Genomic DNA, 6193 nt, shown 5'->3' with positions numbered 1-6193 from the left:
CTTGATTTTTTCAGTCTTGGACTGAATGGAGAGAGAATAAATAACATAATTCAACTCAAGCTTATATTAAAAATAAACCAGTTCCCTATGGTCCTTAAGTATGTTTCCCTAGCATTTTATACAATATGTAATATAAAAGAAAGGTTTCTAAATGAATATGATAGAGTATTAAAGTTATGAAAATAGGAGAACTTTTCAAGCTGGTGTTCTGAGAGACAGAGCCATCAGTACAGATATTTTTGAGAAATGATTTCAATAAAATAGCTGTTCTACTTCTAATGGATTGTTAAATAGAAAACAATTTTGTTTGATTTGGTCATCTTATTAGTTTATCACAGCTGAAAAAATTCAGTACATAAGATATTCTCTCCATAGTCAGAGAAGCTTCAGCTTTTAGCTATCAGTGCATAAAATACTGGGTGATTTTTTTCTTCATTCTGTGATTTAAGAAAGTAATAAAGACCCCCTGGGTGAGACATTTCTTGTCAGTAACAGAACAGCTGTTCTAAAACCACTACCTTGGGCCTTTGATCAATTTAGTAAGTCGTTAAATAAACACCTTAATCTGTTGCTTATCATTCCATAAACACCTTGTGCAATGTGTCTGGTAGAGTGCTAAGAAAATTATAAATTTATCAATTAGACTTGTCATTTTCATAGCATAGATTTCTAGACCCATAATAAGATACTAGTGAATACTAGTAAAAGTAGAACAGGCTTCTAATTTGTTTAGAAGACTAAAAAATTAGAAGAGAATTTGCTAAAGATCCTAAATTCAATGTTTATGAACTTTTGACTAAGAGACACATAATTAATAATATCCTGAGAATGATTCATGAGTACTTTTTATTCTCTGTTTTCATTCTGTTACTGACCCATTTTTGCCCCATCTGTATGATTTGATGACAGTTTCAATGTTTGTGACTGTACAGCAGAACTGTCGAATAGGACTTTCTGTGTTGATGTAAATGCCCTATAGCTGTGCTGTCTAAATATGATAGCCATGAGCCACATGTGGCCAATGAATNCCAAGCTGCCACAGGAAGCACCCTGGGCTTCTGAGCCAGGGTAGTGGGGGTCCAAGGGCTCCAGCCACAACCCCCCAACACCCGCAACTGGCCCAGTGACAACCACCAAGCCACCACAGGAAGCCCCTGGTCTCCTAAGCCAGGGCAGAGGGGGACCGACGGCTTCAGCCACACCCTTTGACATCTGCATCCAGCCCAGCAATGACTGAGCCACTGCTGGAAGCCCTCTGGTCTCCCCTGCAGGAATGAGGGGAGTGCCATGGGCCTCAACCACAGTCCCTGTCCTTCCTCCTTTTCCCACCCTATTTCCTTCCCCTTCCCCTTCTCCTCCTCCCTCCCAACTGCTCCACAACATCTTAGAATGTAAAAAAATAATAATATTATAAATAAACAAAAAGAATCAACTAGATTTGGCAATTAAGAGGTTATTCTGAACACATGACAGAGCAATTCTATGGAGTTGATGGAGGGTAGAAGCTTGAGAAATTCTACGGAGTTGATGGAGGGTAGAAGCTTATTTTGGTGGGTTGAGGAATAAATGGGAGATGAAGAAGTAGAGACAGCAGGTGTGCTGGGGAGGTGAGCAGGAGGGGGGTGCAGTGCAGGGGGTGGTTAAACAGAAGACGGACGTAATGCAGCTCTGTTCTGAAAACCATTGATCCAGCAGTCATGTGAAAAATGGGTGGAGGAGGGAGAAAGCTAGAGTTTGTGTTGAGCTTTGAGAAAAAGAAGTTAAGATGAGATTGTCTAACATTTAATAAAGGCAAATGATAAAGTCAGAGTAAATTTCAGCTCCCTAAAAAGAAAAGGAATGTTTATTGTCCTTGATGGTGCAACTGTTACCCATGTGGGTAAGAAATGGTTAGACAGTTGTAAGGTTTGAAACATGTGCTTTTTCTCTGAAAAGCTACAAGAGTCCACCATACTACAAACAATATTTGTAAGTTCATAGTACCGAGACTCATTTCTTAAAGTTAACTTTAGGTTAAAAATTCTGAAACACTGAAATGTAATTTCAAAATATACCATCTATATTTATTTATAATGATACTAGTCAAAAGTCAAACGTGCTTAGCTTAGTTGGTTAGAGCGCGGTGTTATAACACCAAGGTCAAAGGTTCGGATCCACGTACCAGCCAGCCAGTTAAAAAAAAAAAAAATCAAACATGATTGAACTTATAGCATTTTTGAACTGAATATGTATTTATGAAACTGCTTCATTTTATGGGTGAGGACCATGAAGCCTAGAAAGAATATATGATTCATCCAAGTTTACCCAGTCATGATTTGAACGCAGGTCTCTAGACTCCAAGCCCTCTGCTGTTTGGATAAAAGACTGAATGATGTACCAGCATATTTTTGTTATTCCTATATGTTATAGAAAGAGAGAAAATAGAAAATTTCTAACAGCATGTCATTGGGGACAGCAAGTACTATTCTTTTCATTTCCTAATTAGTACCATTTCCCCTCTGGCACATTCCCACAATTTGCATTATGCTTTCCATAATTTTCACTCACTTTGCAAAAGTGTTAGGTAATTATCTTGTATGCTAGGAGATTTGACCCAAAGAGTAGTTTATGTATTTAACACCTTCTTTTAAAATTTCTAACTTCCCTATAATTCTTCAGAAAGATTTCTCCCTTACTGAAGAGAGAGAAGACAGAGTATTGGTGGTTTAGAGGAAAAACAGTGGCCTTTAAGGATTTAATTGTCCAAATCATTTCAGTATTCAAACTCTGAAATCAAGTTTTCAGGATTACCTATGCAGGTAGCTGCTGCAGACTGTAGGATCCTGGTGTGTTTTGTGTTTGTACAAAGAAACGAGGTCCTATATTTTGCATGAGCTGAAATTGTATACTGTCAATTTAGCACGTGGAAAATCTGATAATGCTCTAACATTTAAATAGGCAAGGTTTTCTTTTAAGGGCCAGGTAACTCCTTTGGAAAATCCCTCAAAGAGTAAAAGTCAGAATGGTGTTACATATCCTGCTCATACCACACTAGTCCATTTCTGGAAATAATAACGCTTTCTCAAAATGAAGTTGTTTATATTCTTAGCCACGCTCTATTGTGTGCACTCAGTAATTTCTTGAGAGCAATGTTTCCTGTGGCACATTGCCAAGGCTGGCTTTATTTGTTTCTCATTAGGCTTTTCATTATCATGTGGCTATATACCTGGATCATTCTGTTCCCTCCAAGATGGCCAATGTAGCTTAAGCACAAGAATGATGCTGTGAGTAGGTGGAATGTTTTTGTCCAGTGAATGCCCATTTTAAACCCTTAGCTATGGTATCATTCTAATGGCTTTAATCTTTCTAAGAACAGTCAATTATCCATTTATAATGTAGTTTGGTATTAAATTGTTTCCATTCATCTATTCTGTCCCTGTCCGCGGAGCCACATTAGTCTCACTGTGTACATCACACCAGGCTTGCCCTCCTCTTTTAGTATCCTGGGAAAAATCATCAAGATCCAGCCCCTGCCCAAGCCTGGAACCAGTGTACATTCTGCATTTCTCCTTCATTCTACACATTCACTCTCCAGGTCAGACTTCTGGATAGTTTTCATATTCACCTGCTTCTCTCTGCCTCCCATTACCACCGCCTTTGTCTAAGCCCACATCATCTCTAGAACAATCACAGTAGCCTCCTATTTGACCCCAGGATTGCCCTTTCCAAGTCATTCTCTTTTGCTTTGAATGTCCATGGGTGCCCTTCACTCTCCAGAAATAGATATTTTTTTTATCATTTCTCTTCATACATGTTTTTGTTGTACACTTTCATAGTACAGAGTTTGATTTGTCCAGAAAAATAGTGATCTGAATTCTTGAACTTCTATGGAACTCTTCAAATTAAAGAGAAACCCTAGCTTACAAACTCCAAAAGACTAAAGTTTAGGGACAAAATGAGCAATCTGTAAATTTCTGTATCCAAATATTAATCAGAGTTTTAAAATATTACTTGAATATGAGAATTTCAGGACTGAACTGGTCCGTAAAGATTGTGTGGCTCAACTTTGTCATTTTATAAGTAAGGAAACTCAGGCCCAGTCACAGAAACTAAAATGATCTTTCTGAATTTGAAATTTCATCGTATAACTCTTTTTCTCAAACCTGCCCTTGTCTTCTCATTGTGGCCACCATGAAGCCTGCATCCCTCAGCATGGCTACAGGACCTGCTCGCCTGTTCAGCCTCGCCTCCTGCGTCCCTCTCCACATTATCCCAGAGCATGACGTTTTCAAGTACACTGTGTTCTTTCTCACTTACAGGTCATTTTCCCCCTCTGTTCTTCCTCTTTTGGGTGCTAAGTCCTAACCATCCTTTATATATCTGATTAGACATTATCTCCTCTGAAAACCTATCCCAAGTCCCCTCTGGACACCCAAGTAGGTGTCACTGTCACAGCTCATCCACAGCATTCTAGCTGCCTTTGAATGAGTCATTTCTGTCACTGGACTGAAAGGAATAAGGACAGTTGTGGGCAGGGACCTGCATCATATTCACTGTTCTATCCCCACATCTTCATCAGGTGTCTGGCATTCAATATTTTTAAATTAATTATTAATTCTCACTTTTAACCTGCCTAATGTACTTTAATTTTTCTATCATCCCTCCTCACAAAATCCATTTTCAGAGGGAAAAAAAACAACAACACTGATTCATTCACGTCAGCTTATATGTCACTGATAATCCTAAATGGCAACTCTTAGAAGCATTTACATTTTTACAGGGACAGAGTTTTAAGTTACAGGAATGAAGCTTCATTGCCGATAACCCAACCCTAAATAGTAAGCCATGAGAGACATTTGTGAGGGGAGGGGAGCTTTCCCACGCCTTCAAATCTGTGACATAGATGACCAACCCTGCCCTCACCCTCACAGAAGAGAGACTAATATCTTTGTTTATAACAATCAGATCACTTGTTGGTTATTTTTTTCCGTATTAAATAAATCCTTATTATTTATCCACAGTGGAAATACTTGATATAACTTGTAACATTTCTGGTTTTGTTTCAGGGAAGCAATGTTATGGAAGATCAGGATTTGTTGGAAATTGGAATCCTTAATTCTGGGCACAGACAAAGAATTCTACAGGCAATCCAGCTACTTCCAAAGGTAATCAATGCTTTATTACCCTAGCCCTATATACTTCTATGTTCCCAGTGATTTTAAGTCCAGGCATACAAAGTTTATTAGTATTTAGTACAGTATTTTACATATTGATGGGACCCACAAGAGCATGTCTTCTTAGATCTAACTATACATTCAGACTCACAAGACTACTATAGACTACACTTGACTTTAGATTTATTTAGAAGGATATAATACTGGAAACACTGCTGGCCAGCAAGAAAGCCTGAGAGTTTCTCTTCAGTGGCAGTGCTAATATTGGTACAAATAGCAGTTGCAGCCCTGTAGGTAACAGCTCAGATTCAAGAACATTAGATTCATATTGGGTGGGTGCACCACTGTCACTGGCTTAAAAGCCTCCTGCCCTGTAAGAGGCAATATCTCTTGAAACAACTCCAAGACTTAGCCTCCAGGGTCCCTACAAGGGACCTGCCTAATTACAAGAGTCATCACTCAGGGAAGTCCAAAGTATTGCATTCCCATCATGTATGTATAGTTCATGTATAAAGCTTCCCAGTCCAGATGTGATTTGCCAAGGAGGCATCATTTTTAACTGTAAGCAGTACGTTACCTAGCAACAGAGTTAACCTTCTGTTTCCAGATAAGGTTTCAAAGGAGCCTAAAGGAGGAGGTAGGATCTGAGCATGAGTCTTTCAAAATATGCAGGATTTTAATTGGTAAAAAAAAAGAGACAAACATTTCAGGAGGCCAGCAGGAACCATATAAATACAGGTATCGTCCAGGCAACAAATTGCTAGAAGCATTATGGAAATAATTAATGATTTAAAATCCAATAGGTTTTGTGCCACAATGTGAACATGCTTAATGCCACTGAAGTGTACACTTAAAAATAGTTAAGATGGTCTATTTTATATTATGTGCATTTCATGACAGTTTAAAAAATAATCCAATGTGATTCAAACAATTGAAGAGTGTAGCCTATAGGTATAGCAGAAAAAATAGGTTGGGTCAGTTTGTGCCAAGCTAAGGAATTTGGAATTTATTCTGCAGGCACTGGGGAATGGACAGGACTG

The 6193-nt window shown here is 38.5% G+C and overlaps 1 pseudogene; it reads left to right on the top strand.

Moving 5' to 3' along the window:
* The window catches only part of LOC103602903, a 69815-nt pseudogene extending 64671 nt beyond the window's left edge, over positions 1-5144 (top strand).
* The last annotated feature ends 1049 nt before the right edge of the window (positions 5145-6193 follow it).

Source organism: Galeopterus variegatus, unplaced genomic scaffold, assembly GCF_000696425.1.
Source record: "Galeopterus variegatus unplaced genomic scaffold, G_variegatus-3.0.2 Scaffold4345, whole genome shotgun sequence".
Lineage (NCBI taxonomy): Eukaryota > Metazoa > Chordata > Mammalia > Dermoptera > Cynocephalidae > Galeopterus > Galeopterus variegatus.
This window is presented reverse-complemented; position numbering and strand designations above follow the sequence as displayed.